Source organism: Sorghum bicolor, chromosome 1, assembly GCF_000003195.3.
Source record: "Sorghum bicolor cultivar BTx623 chromosome 1, Sorghum_bicolor_NCBIv3, whole genome shotgun sequence".
Taxonomy (NCBI): domain Eukaryota; kingdom Viridiplantae; phylum Streptophyta; class Magnoliopsida; order Poales; family Poaceae; genus Sorghum; species Sorghum bicolor.
The window spans coordinates 39,397,280-39,410,752 of NC_012870.2; positions in this window are offsets into that span (position 1 = coordinate 39,397,280).

Consider the following 13,473-nt stretch of genomic DNA (forward strand, 5'->3'; position numbering starts at 1 on the left):
ACCAGTGCATCAGGCTATCCATTGCCGATATGGAAAGAAATGAATCGTTATTGATAGCTGCTTCATACTTCTAGTCAGATAGTCTCAATGCTTTTCTGTTTGGTCATGGCCCCGCTTCCCCCACTCTTGTAGACGTGCTCATGCTTACTGGCTTAGACATATCATCTGCTGATGATAGCCATCTATACGATCACAAACCCGAGCGCAAAGTAGAAACCCGCAACATCGGCGGTTGGTCAGGATACATCAAGAAGTACCAGAGGACAAGACTAGTCGGTCAAAGGGAACATGCTGTTTTCCTGAACATGTGGTTAGACAAGTTCGTCTTCTGTGGCCGATTGGTAGGACCAACCTCTGTCTACTTATCGGCAGTAGAAAGACTGGCCGATGGCGGCCGATTTCCTTTCGGTCGATACTTGCTCGGTTCTCCCTATCACCTCCTCCATCAAGTGGCTGAGAATCTCCTGTTAGGCCAACCCATCAGCAACCTAGGAGGTCCTTGGTGGTTTATCAACATGTGGCTTAATGTCCACATGCACAAACGTCTTTGGTTCGACCTCTTTGCACAATGATTCCCTAGAGACATCACCGAAGACTATGAACTGGCTGACGAAGAATCGGCAACTCACCCACCCTTGAACTATGGTGAGGTTGCTATAGTCCTACCCGGTACTGGTGGCAACGAAGACCAAGTGAGCCAATTCTTCCAGACTCTGTATGATGGCCTTCCCAAAGATCAGCGGGCATGGATGCCTTATGAAGATCCAGAAACCATATTCCCGCTCACCTTCCACCCTTTTGACGATGCTCTCAACAAAGATACTGACTTGATGATGGCAATCATCACTCCAAGGGCCATCCCAGTTAATACTTTCGGTAGTGGGAAGAACTCTAGCCCCACTTACAAATTTTATAATCCATCGGCACTAGCTCGCCAACTGGCTTTTGGCCAACTGCCGATCAGACTTTGTTACACCGATGTGGTGAAGCCAAGGAAGACTATAACCAGTGGACTTGAGTGGATAAGGATAGCCCAGCTTCAACCAAATGCCGATACGTCAGATATCGATTTATCGGCCTGGATTCCGGCCCTCTTCATTACTCAGATGTACAAACAGTGGTGGGAAGAATGGAAGGAACATTTGTTCGGCACATCGGCTTTGACATACTGCGGCATGATCGATCCCAACTATAAGGTCCCCGATAACACTGTAAGTCTTCGACCGATTTCTTAGTTCCTTTATCTCTTTTATTCCTATCCGCAACTTACTTGTTTTCATTTTAATAGGTCGACAACCCAGCCCCGACCATCAGTAGGAGTGGAAGACCGATCGAACTCCTTCCATCAGGCCCAATCTCTCTGATCGGTCATAACGCACCAAGTTTAGCAGCCCTGGCGCATCGGAACATGCGCTTCAAGAAGACGACCACCAAGCGGTCGAAGACTTCCCCATTGGTTGCCGCTGCCACTCTGGCATAGGTTTTCAAGGTAGACTCTTAATTTCCTTGGCTTATAACGATTTCATCCCATACTCACATAATCTTTTCAGGGCACATCAACTGCCATGGGGACCTCATCGGTAACTTTTATTGTTCAACAAAATTTCACCAATATTCTTCTACTCTACTTATGACATCTTTGATTGTTGTAATAGCAAACTGGCAAATCGACAAAGACCAGAAGTGCCCAAACAAGTACCGATGCCCCCCAGCCAAGCCAAGCTAAGAGAAAAGGTCCCAAGAGCACCAAGTCGCAACCAAAGCGCCAGAGGACAGCACCATCTTCACCTCCTCGTCCAGTGTCACCGATTCATGTGGAATCGTCCCCCTCTTCACCAGAAATCCAGACACAGCAAGTACCGTCCCCTCCTCGACCAACACCTCAGCCACAAGAAGCACCAGCCGATGTGTTTAAGCAGACTGCCAATCCAGCTGACTTGATTATATCATCAGTTGTTCCTCCAAAACAAACAAGCACTGCACCCCCTCAAGGTAAAGTACTGATCATAACGTTATTACCGATGACTTTTATTTTTACAAATCATAATTACCCTTGTAATTTCTCAGTTGATATTATCCCATCGGCAACCTCAGCCGATCAGACCATAGTACCGACTGCATCTTCAAGCCAGAGGCGCGAAATCGCTCTGAAGCAAGTAAATTATCTGATGTTTACCATTATATTATTAACATTCGTCCATCAGATAATTTATCTTTAGTTCCTTTATTAGGAACAGGACTCTCCAGATAGCTTATTCTCCTTTGCCATCGACATTTCTGATGACGAGGGTGAAGAAGCAAGCTCCTCTCAAGCAGTAGGAATCTCATCGGCAGAAATTAAAGCTAAGTTGGAAGACCTATTGGCTCTACTGCATAAAGATACAGCCCAGTTAGTAGATGACTCCGATACAGCCAAAGCTTAATTGAAAACTCTTCGTGGCCAAATCCCAGCCGATGCAGAAGAAGTTCTATTCCAGGCTGTGCACTTAGAGAGCCGCCAGCTCCAATACCAGAAGGCTACTCAGCGTCTTGCCGATAGAGCCGCTTACGCCCAACTCATAGAGGAAGTAATGCAAGTAAAGCGCATTGCCGATGAGAAACACAAAAGCATCGGTATTCTGTAATCCTCAGGGGATGAATTGAAGCAAAAGATTTCCATCCTATCGGCAAGAAGAGAAGCTCTGCTAGCTGAGCTCAAACAAGTAGAAGAGGCCCTGACCCAAGCTCAGCAAGAAGAAAACCAACTGCCTGAGATGCTCAAGACTCTTCAGCAAGAACAAAACACCCAGGCTCGTAAAGCACTGTAGATGAGGAAGAAGCTGAAACAGATAGAGGGTTCTGCCGATGAAGACATCCGAGAGATAGAAGAGGCTAACCAGATCCGTCTGCGCGCCATATCGACTAATCAAGCCTTGTTGAATCTGTAAGCTCTTCATCGGCGACCTGTTTTGTTCTGCCCTTAGAAACTTTTGATCATTCTGGTCTAGCAGATAGGACTATTATCGGCACTTTTTAAAACATTATGTATGATCTCAGATACATTTCGTTTAGCCGATAGGAGTGTTATCGGCACTTAAACTTCTATGCATCAACCTAGATGCTTGGGTAATACTTCTTTAGATATTTTCCATTTAATGCTCTGGGAAATTGAACTCCTTCGAGAGTTTCTAAAATATAAGCATTACCAGGAGCAGACCGACTTATCCGATAATGACCTTCCCAATTAGGAGACCATTTTCCAAACTTTGAACTTTTAGTCCCAATTGGTAGAATTAATTTCCATACCAAATCTCCATCGGCAAACTCCTTAGCTTTTTCCTTTTTATCATACCATTTAGCAACTCACTTTTTATTTTCTTCTATACTTACCAAAGCTCTCAACCGATGCTCTGCGAAATCATCCAATTCATCCTTCATCAAGGTAGCATAGTCATCGGCAGCCAACTGGTCTTGGAAAAATAACCGCCTAGATCCAGTTTTAATTTCCCACAGCAACACTGCATCGTGCCCATACACCAACTCATAGGGTGACACTTTGGTTGACCCGTGACACGCCATCCGATATGACCACAAAGCTTCATTTAACAACGTGTGCCATCTTTTAGGGTTTTCTTCAATTTTCTCCTTGATGAGCTTAATGATCCCTCTGTTAGAAGCTTTGGCTTGTCCATTAGCTTGAGCATAATAAGGAGAAGAATTCAACACTTTAATCCCCATACCGATTGCAAACTCATCAAACTCTCCCGATGTGAACATAGTACCCTGATCGGTAGTGATTGTTTAAGGAATACCAAATCGGTAGACAATATGCTCCTTCACAAAATCAATCATGTTAGCCGATGTTACTTTCTTCAAAGGAATAGCTTCAACCCATTTAGTAAAATAATCAGTGGCAACTAAGATGAACTTATGCCCTTTGCTTGATGGCGGATAAATCTGTCCGATGAGATCAATAGCCCAGCCCCAGAACGACCAAGGCTTAATAATAGGATTCATAGCCGATGCGGGGGCGCTTTGTATATTGCCAAACTTCTGACACCCCTGACACCCTTTGAAGTATTTAAAGCAATCTTCAAGTATAGTCGGCCAATAATATCCGTTCCTCCTAATCATCCATTTCATCTTAAAAGCCGATTGATGTGCTCCACACACTCCTTCATGGATTTCACCCATCAAGCTCCTAGCCTCATCATCACCTAAACATTTAAGCAAAACTCCATCTATCGTTCGATAATATAACTCCTCTTCAAGGAGTACATATTTGGCAGCTTGAAACCTAACACGTCTCTCAACCTTCTTGGATGGATCTTTTAAATAATCAATAATTTCCTTTCTCCAATCATCGGCAGTGATTGCTGATAATACGCCCAAGATGGGTTGATATCCCGAAGCATGCTGAGCCAATCGGTTAGCTTCTTCATTATGCAACCGAGGAATATGCTCTAACCGGAAATTCTTGAATTCCTTTAACAGTTGTACACACCTTTTGTAGTAGGTTATCAAAATTTCAATTCGACATTCATAAATTCCAGCCAACTAATTTATAACAAGCATAGAATCGCCAAAGATCTCAACATCATCGGCATGAACCTCATTTAATAATTCCAACCCTTTGACCAGAGCTTGATACCCAGCTTGATTAATCGTTGACGTGGCAACAATCGGCAAAGAAAATTCATACTTCTTTCCTCGAGGAGAAATTAGCACTATGTCTATTCCTGCCCCCCGGTCACACGTGGATCCACCAAAGAAGAGTGTCCAAGGAATGATTTCTAAAGTGCCCACCATACCGCAATGCTGAGTTACAAAATCGGCCATAATTTGCCCTTTAACTGCCTTAGCCGATTCATAAAGCAGATCAAACACCGATAATGCCAAAATCCATTTGCCGTTTCTACCACTCATAATCGGCATTGACAACATGTATCAGACTACATCATCTTTGCATATAACAGTGCATTCGGCCGATAACATATAGTGTCTCAACTTGATACATGAAAAGTATAGGCATAAGCATAATTTTTCAATTGTCGAATACCTTGTCTCAGCATCCACCAGTCTTCTACTTAGATAATAAATCACACGCTCCTTTCCTTCAAATTCTTGAATTAGAGCCGAACCGATGACCATCCCATTGGTAGACAAATATAATCTGAAAGGCTTCCCTTGTTGAGGTGGAATCAGAACTGGAGGGTTTGTCAAATAATTCTTGATTTCATCCAATGCTAATTGTTGTTCTTTCCCCCATACAAATTCTTGACCGGCTTTTGACTTAAGCAAAGGACTAAAAGCACGAATCTTACCAGACAAATTAGATATAAATCGTCTGATGAAATTTATCTTGCCGGTCAATGATTGAAGTTCAGTCTTATTGGTGGGAGCAACTATTTTGTTAATGGCATCAATAGATCTCCTACTAATTTCAATCCCTCTCTGATGTATCATGAAACCAAGAAATTGTCCTACGATACACCAAATGCACATTTTATTAGGATTCATCTTTAAACTATGCTTCCTTGTGCACTCCAGCACCTTTCGTAGATCGGCAAGATGTTCTGTGAAGTCTCCAGACTTAACCACCACATCATCGATATAGATTTCCACTAGCTTGCCGATGAACTCATGAAAGATAAAATTCATAGCCCTGTGATAAGTAGCACCAGCATTCTTCAAGACAAAGGTCATGACTATCCATTCGAACAATCCAACATGACCAGGACATCTAAATGTAGTCTTTGGAATATCCTCTTCAGCCATGAATATTTGATTGTATCCTGCATTGCCATCCATAATGCTAATGATTCGTTGTCCAGCTGAGCATCAACCAGCAAATCGGCAACCGGCATTGGATAATCATCCATCGACGTAGCCTTATTGAGATTCCTAAAATCAATGCAGACACGAAGTTTCCTATTTTCTTGTAAACGGGAACAACATTGGAAATCCAGTCGGCATACCGACAATGCCAAATAAATTTAGCTTCAATAAGTTTAGTTATTTCGGCCTTGATATCAGGAATAATATTAAGATTGCATCGGCGTGCTGGCTGCTCATGCGGCCGAAATCCAGACTTGATAGGCAACCGATGTTCAACAATCGATCGGTCTAAACCAGGCATCTCGGTATAATCCCAAGCAAAGCAATCTTTATATTCCTTTAACAAATTAGTTAATTGTTGCTTACACTTAGAATTTAACTTAGCACTAATAAAAGTAGGTCTTGGCCTATCACCATTACCTATATCTACTTCTACTAAATCATCAGCCGATGTAAACCCCTGGCCTAGTTTTCCATCATCGGCGAATCTATCCATTAGAACCCTTCATCAGAACCAACTGCTTGGATCGGTGGAATTTCATAATCGGCAATTTTGAGAAAATCCTCCCAAACCTCTCCTGAAATGCATCTGGTCCTTTAATAGGTATCTGCTTCCGCTGATGCAATGACATATGAAGAATCTCCTGGGACAAATTCAATCTTGTCACCTACCCACTGAACCAAGCATTGGTGCATTGTAGATGGGATGCAACATTTGGCATGAATGCAATCTCTCCCGAACAGCAAATTATAAGCACCCTTTCCACTGATGACAAAGAAAGTTGTCGGCAAGGTCTTGCTGCCGATGGTCAACTCGACGCATATGGCTCCCTTGACCGGAGACACATTTCCTTCAAAATCCTTTAACATCATATCGGTCTTGGTCAAATCTTGACGCCCCTTTCCAAGCTTCCGATAAACTGCATATGGCATAATATTGATAGCAGCTCCACCATCAACAAGTATCTTGGTCATCGGCTGCCCATCAACCCTACCTTTGACGAATAAAGCTTTAAGATGTTGTCTTTCATCATCAGTAGGCTTTCCAAAGATAGGTGTCATCGGATCAAGAGTCAACTGAGCTATCTGTTCAGGGAAATCTATCTCCTCACCATCACTGAAAGGTGCAAGGTACTCCATCGGCAACATAAACACCATATTAACATCTACCAATGGGCCTTTTCCTTTAGGGTCTGACTGCTGCCGATCTTCAGACTTGGTAGAATTCTCTCCCTTACTCAGTGCTTCTTATCGTTCTCGCTGCAACCTTCATTTCTGTGTCCTTGTCAACCCCTCTAGAAACCATGGTGGAAGTTGTGGTTGTCTCATCAGTTGACGACGGTTTTCTCTTGATTCCATTCGATAAGTATTAGCATTCCTGCAAAATATGAACTCATCGGGAACTCGCGCATCCGCCATCTCCTCAAGTTCCTCTTGGTTTTGGGGAAAATAACTGACATGCTCACCAAGCCTATCATGTACACTGAGTCTGCCCCCCAGCCGATCGTGAACTGATGTTCTTTTTCTAATCGGCCCACTGTTGACACTAACTAACACCACTTAGATACTAGGTTGTCATCGCCAGCATGGTGCCAGAGTGTACAAAGGTATTTATAAATATAAAGGCTCTCTAGAAAATAATCTATTCTATCCGCAAGCGCACAGATAAAACACCTCATTGTAGCATTTCACCAGGATAAGTATTCCAGGTATCGTTATTTATAATTTTGCTTAAGAGAACAAAAGGAATGAAATTAAGAAAAGGATTAAATCTATCACGGCATAGACTAGAGATAAACTTGCAAGAACATGATTACTAATGAGAAACTCATCACACAGTCACTTACTTTGGCAGGGGGTAAACCATAAAGATAATGATAATGAATTATAAGTTCATGGGTAAATAACACAGCGATTAGAAAATAGACTACTCCTCATATATGTAGGTGACGTCGGATTAGCTAGAGAATGGATTCTAAGTTATCTACTATCTTCTAAGTTATAATCTACTCTAGTTATCTACAAGATCATATATAGCATAAAAGACTCTTCATTCATGTATAAGGAACATTGCTAAAGTAAATCAGAACATCGCAAGACTTACTCCGCAATACCAGTTCTGCCTGTCCTATCAACGGAGGGTGGACTATATAAGAATCAACAAAGCTGTCACTATCGCGAACTACCACACGACCCGGCCAATAGGATACATTTGCAGGTAAATAACATCTAAGCACCACGCCCACATGTGATCTACCACTTAACTCCCTCGCGTCAAGAGCTAAGCGCTTTGCAAACTTATACATAAACTCATTATCAATCATAACTATATCAAATATAAACTAGAGCAAACTAAGAACATAATAAATAAAGACATAATGCAATTAGAACAAAGTATTAGAGAAAGATATGAATAATACCAATCTTTATTACTGAAGATCCGAATCCAGAGCGTAGTGCTCTACTTCTCTAATTGCTATCTAATCAAACCTCTAAACTTGAAGGATTAGGGAGTAGCTAATTCTAATTCTCTGTGGGAGAGAAGCTCTAAACCCTAACGTTGATGGCTACCTCTGATAATGATTTCTCCTCTTCTCTTCTCTCCTCCAGTGGTGGAGAGGCCTTGGTTATATAGTCCTTTCAAGTGAATTTGGGTTGTTGGATCAAACCGACATTGATTGTATGGTTTAGATTGATCCTTTAGGTCGGTGGAGCTTAGTCCTGAAAGAGAGTCCTGATTGGACTCTAACCCTAGGCGAGCGCCCAAGGGGGTGGGCGGCCGCCCTGCCCCGAATCCCGATCGTCGTCTCGTTCGTTCCCGTGGCTTCTGGACTCTTCTAGATTGAGGAAAATTGCGCGGCATGTAATTATATCGTTGTAAACACGACATGTGGGCCTTGTCTCCATATTCTCTGATCACCCCCTGCAGAAATAGTTAAACACTAAAGCTCGTGGAATTCTGTAAGATAAAACCCTAATTATAGATGTTTGGTGCATATTGATCCTTTTCCATGTTTATTTGATTGTTAATTTTAGTACTTAAGGACCGTCAACAAACTCCCCCAAGCTTACCCTTTGCTCTTCCCTGAGCAAACAGCTAAACTCAGATGGATCAGGAGTTGCTTCGATGTTTTCTTTCCTGACAGGCACACATGCTTTTATAAAAATTCTTCCAGATTAGAGTGAAGTGTCATGGAGCTTAGTACCTGTACCTAAATCTTAAGTAATCGAAAGACAAAATAATTAAGTCAAGCACTATTTCTCCTGTCTATACTTCACCTTTATTCCAAAGTTTTTCATAAGTTTTCAAAATAAAACTCAGAGTTCCCAGCAATGATTCTCTCAAGTCTCTCTATATGTGGTATTTGTGGATCCTTACCAAAATGTCACTTACCTAAAGCTAATATTTAAGTGGAGCTCATAGGAGTGAAAAACAGCTCATACATATGTTGTCTAATCGAGCCATGCATCCAAAGGAACTCAGCATATAATTAAATCAAGATGTGCATGTGTGGTGGAGTAAATGATAGTGATGGTAAAAATGTATAAGTGATAATAAAACTTACTTCTCATTGCTCCTCATATTGCTATCTCTCCTCTTCTTTGATCTTTGCTTTGGGAGAACATGGGCTATCTTTTTCTTTTTTTCCAGGTGGGTAGTAGACACCCCTAATTCTACTTTCGGACACTTGTCTATTTTTCCGCTCAAGTGGGCATCTTTGTACCCCTAATTCTACTCCGAACACTTGTCCATTTTTACCTCTCGTCTCAATCTTTTTCTTTCTTTTTCTGAGGTTCTGGGCACTTGCCCCTTTTTATTTCCTCGCATATTTTTGCATAACCCATGCATCTTCTGCATTGAATCTTTTTAGAGAGAGAATAACAATATTTGGGACCGTGAGTGATAATATTTTTAGTAATTTTAATGAATGGTGATGGATGGTGTAGTGGATGTGTGCAAGTGAATATCTTAATTTAACCACATGAAAAGTTCCTAAGGGTCTACACAGCTCGATCAAACTCAATGTGAATATAAATGTTATAGCAAGTATGGCTGTGATAGGAATTTTGTAATGCTAGGAACTCATCATGTGATTTGTAAGTTTTCAAAATAAATCTCCAGAACTTAGTGTAGTAGGAATCAAGATGAACCGTAGCTCAAACTTAATATTATGTCCTTCTCTTACCTAGACTTTAGTTTTATGCTTCCCAAAGGTAGTAATTTCAGTTTTAGTAATTCCTAGAAGAACTCTAATATAAAAGCTAGGTACTTGAAAGTAAGCAAACAGAGCAACTGTTCATCATTTCCATCATACATTTTTTTTGGTCTTTTTAATTTTTCTAGAGATTAACACTTGACAGAAAAAATAAGGCACACTTATCTACACACTCTTTTTATTTTGTTTTTATATTTTTAAAATGCAGTAAAATAAAGCAAGAAAATATTTATTGGGTTTTCTAAGTTTTTCTTTTTAAGATAAAATACTAGTAATGAATAAATAATAAGAGTAAATAAAAACTTACTTGATAAATTGGGAGGAACTCCCCCAAGCTGGGTGTGGATGTGGTCTTACCCGATGTTCCAGAACCTCATCATGGTTGTGATGTTGTCGTTCATTGTTGTTGTGTCTTGTCTCAGCTCTTGTACTGCAGTGGCGTGGTCCTGGTTCCATTTTTGTTGCTCTTCCAGGAGTCGTCCATGTTCTGCTTGCGTGTTCTGGATATCGAGGAGAGTGTTGTCGGTGCGGTTGAAAAAAACGCTGGCCTCTTGGTAGTAGTTGTTCGTGAAAGCGTAGGAGGCGTCTGAGTATCGTCCTGCATCAAATTGGGGCGGAGGTCTGGATCCTGAAGCTCCATATGGATCAGTAGAGTACCTGCCCGTATGGAAAGGCGGATTTGTCCACTGGTGATCTTGGCTCTCCGGCCATGTCTCCTGTGTTGGCTCTTGTGGTTGCGCATGTCGAAACCATGGGTCTCGAAGGACTCGCTGCTTCTTCTAGTCTAGGATCATCATACCAGGTGCGTTCTCGGTGGGTGGTCATCCTTTCAGATGCCACTCGCTGTGGAGCTCTCTGATTCACCGGTGTCACTGCAATCTCAATCAAAAAATTTTGAACAACGTAGAGGCCAATGTTCGGGTTAGGTAACCGAATCTTGCCTTTATTATCATATAGCATATACATTACGTTCCCCTCTTTCTTTAACATCCGAGCTTGTCTAAATGTGTCATAGCCATGATAAATTCTTAACTCATCTATGAATTCTAACGACGAGTTCTCTAGTAAGTGAAGATTAGAGGCTAGACGAGTGATAAGTGAAGTACATCCTACTAGTCCCTGAAGACTAGGTACATGTTGACACTAGCTAACACCACTTAGATACTAGGTTGTCATCCCTAGCAAGGCGCCAGAGTGTACAAAGGTATTTATAAATGTAAAGGCTCTCTAGAAAATAATCTATTCTATCCGCAAGCGCACAGATAAAACACCTCTTTGTAGCATTTCACCAGGATAAGTATTCTAGGTATCGTTATTTATAATTTTGCTCAAGGGATCTCAAGAAGATGAAATTAAATCAAGGGGCAAAATCTATCAAGGCATAGACTAGAGATAAACTTGCAAGAACATGATTACTAATGAGAAACTCGTCACACAGTCACATACTTTAGCAGGGGTAAACCATAAAGATAATGATAATGAATTATAAGTTCATGGGTAGATGGCACAGCGATTAGAAAATAGACTACTCCTCATATATGTAGGTGATGTCGGATTAGCTAGAGAATGGATTCTAAGTTATCTACTAACTACTAAGTCATAATCTACTCTAGTTATCTACAAGATCATATATAGCATAAAAGACTCTTCATTCATGTATAAGGAACATTGATAAAGTAAATCAGAGCATCGCATGAATTACTCCACAATACCGGTTCTGCCTGTCCTATCAACGGAGGGTGGACTATATAAGAATCAACGAAGCTGTCACTATCGCGAACTACCACACGACCCGGCCAATAGGATACATTTGCAGATAAATAACATCTAAGCACCACGCTCACATGTGATCTATCACCTAACTCCCTCGTGTCAAGAGCTAAGTGCTTTGCAAACTTATACATAAACTCATTATCAATTAGAACTATATCAAATATAGAACTAGAGCAAACTAAGAACATAATAATTAGAGACATAATGCACTTAGAACAATAGAATTAGAGAAAGATATGAATAATACCAATCTTTATTACCGAAGATCCGAATCCAGAGCGTAGTGCTCTACTTCTCTAATTGCTATCTAATCAAACCTCTAAACTTGAAGGATTAGGGAGTAGCTATTTCTAATTCTCTGTGGGAGAGAAGCTCTAAACCCTAACTTTGATGGCTACCTCTGCATAATGATTTCTCCTCCCCTCCTCCAGGGGCCAGGGGGTCTGGTTTTATAGTCCCCTCAAGTGAACGTGAGCCATTGGATCAAACCGACATAGATTGTATGGTTTAGATTGATCCATTAGGTCGGTGGAGTCTTGCCCCGAAGCAGAGTCCTGTTTGGAATCCAACCCTGGGCGGGCGCCCAAGGGGGGTGGGCGGGCGCCCTGCCCCCGAGCCCGAATCTCTTCTCGTTCGTTCCCGTGGCTTCTGGACCCTTCCAGATTGAGGAAAATTGCGCGGCACGTAATTATCTCGTTGTAAACATGACATGTGGGCCTTCTCTCCATAATTCCTGATAAACCCCTGCAGAAATAGATAAACACCAAAACTCGTGGAATTCTGTCAGATAAAACCCTAATTCTGGATGTTTGTTTCATATTGATCCTTTTCATGTTTATTTGATTATTAATTTTAGTACTTAAGGACCGTCAACAAACTCCCCCAAGCTTACTCTTTGCTCGTCCCTGAGCAAATACCTAAACTCAGACGAATCAGAAGTTGCTTCGATGTTTTCTTTCATGACAGGCACACGTGCTTTTACATAAAAATTCTTCCAGATTAGAGTGAAGTGTTATGGAGTTTAGTACCTGCACTTAAATCTTAAGTAATCGAAAGACAAAATAGTTAAGTCAAGCACTATCCCTCCTGTCTATACTTCACCTTTGTTCTAAAGTTTTTCATAGGTTTTCAAAATAAAACTCATAGTTCCTAGCAATGATTCTCTCAAGTCTCTCTATATGTGGTATTTGTGGATCCTTACCATAATGTCACTTACCTATAGCTAATGGAATATTTAAGTGGAGCTCATAGGAGTGGAAAACAGCTCATACATATATTGTCTAATCGAGCCATGGATCCAAAGGAACTCAGCATATAATTAAATCAAGATGTGCATGTGTGGTGGAGTAAATGATAATGATGGTGCATAAGTGATAATAAAACTTAGTTCTCATTGCTCCTCATATTGCTATCTCTCCTCCTCTTTGATCTTTGCTTTGGGAGAACATGGGCTATCTTTTTCTTTTCTTTTTTTTTTCAGGTGGGTAGTAGATACCCCTAATTCTACTGTCGGACACTTGTCCATTTTTTCCGCTCAAGTGGGCATCTTTGTACCCCTAATTCTACTTCGGACACTTGTCCATTTTTACCTCTCGTCTCACTCTTTTTCTTTCTTTTTCGAGGTTCCGGGCACTTGCCCCTTTTTATTTCCTCGTATATTTTTGCA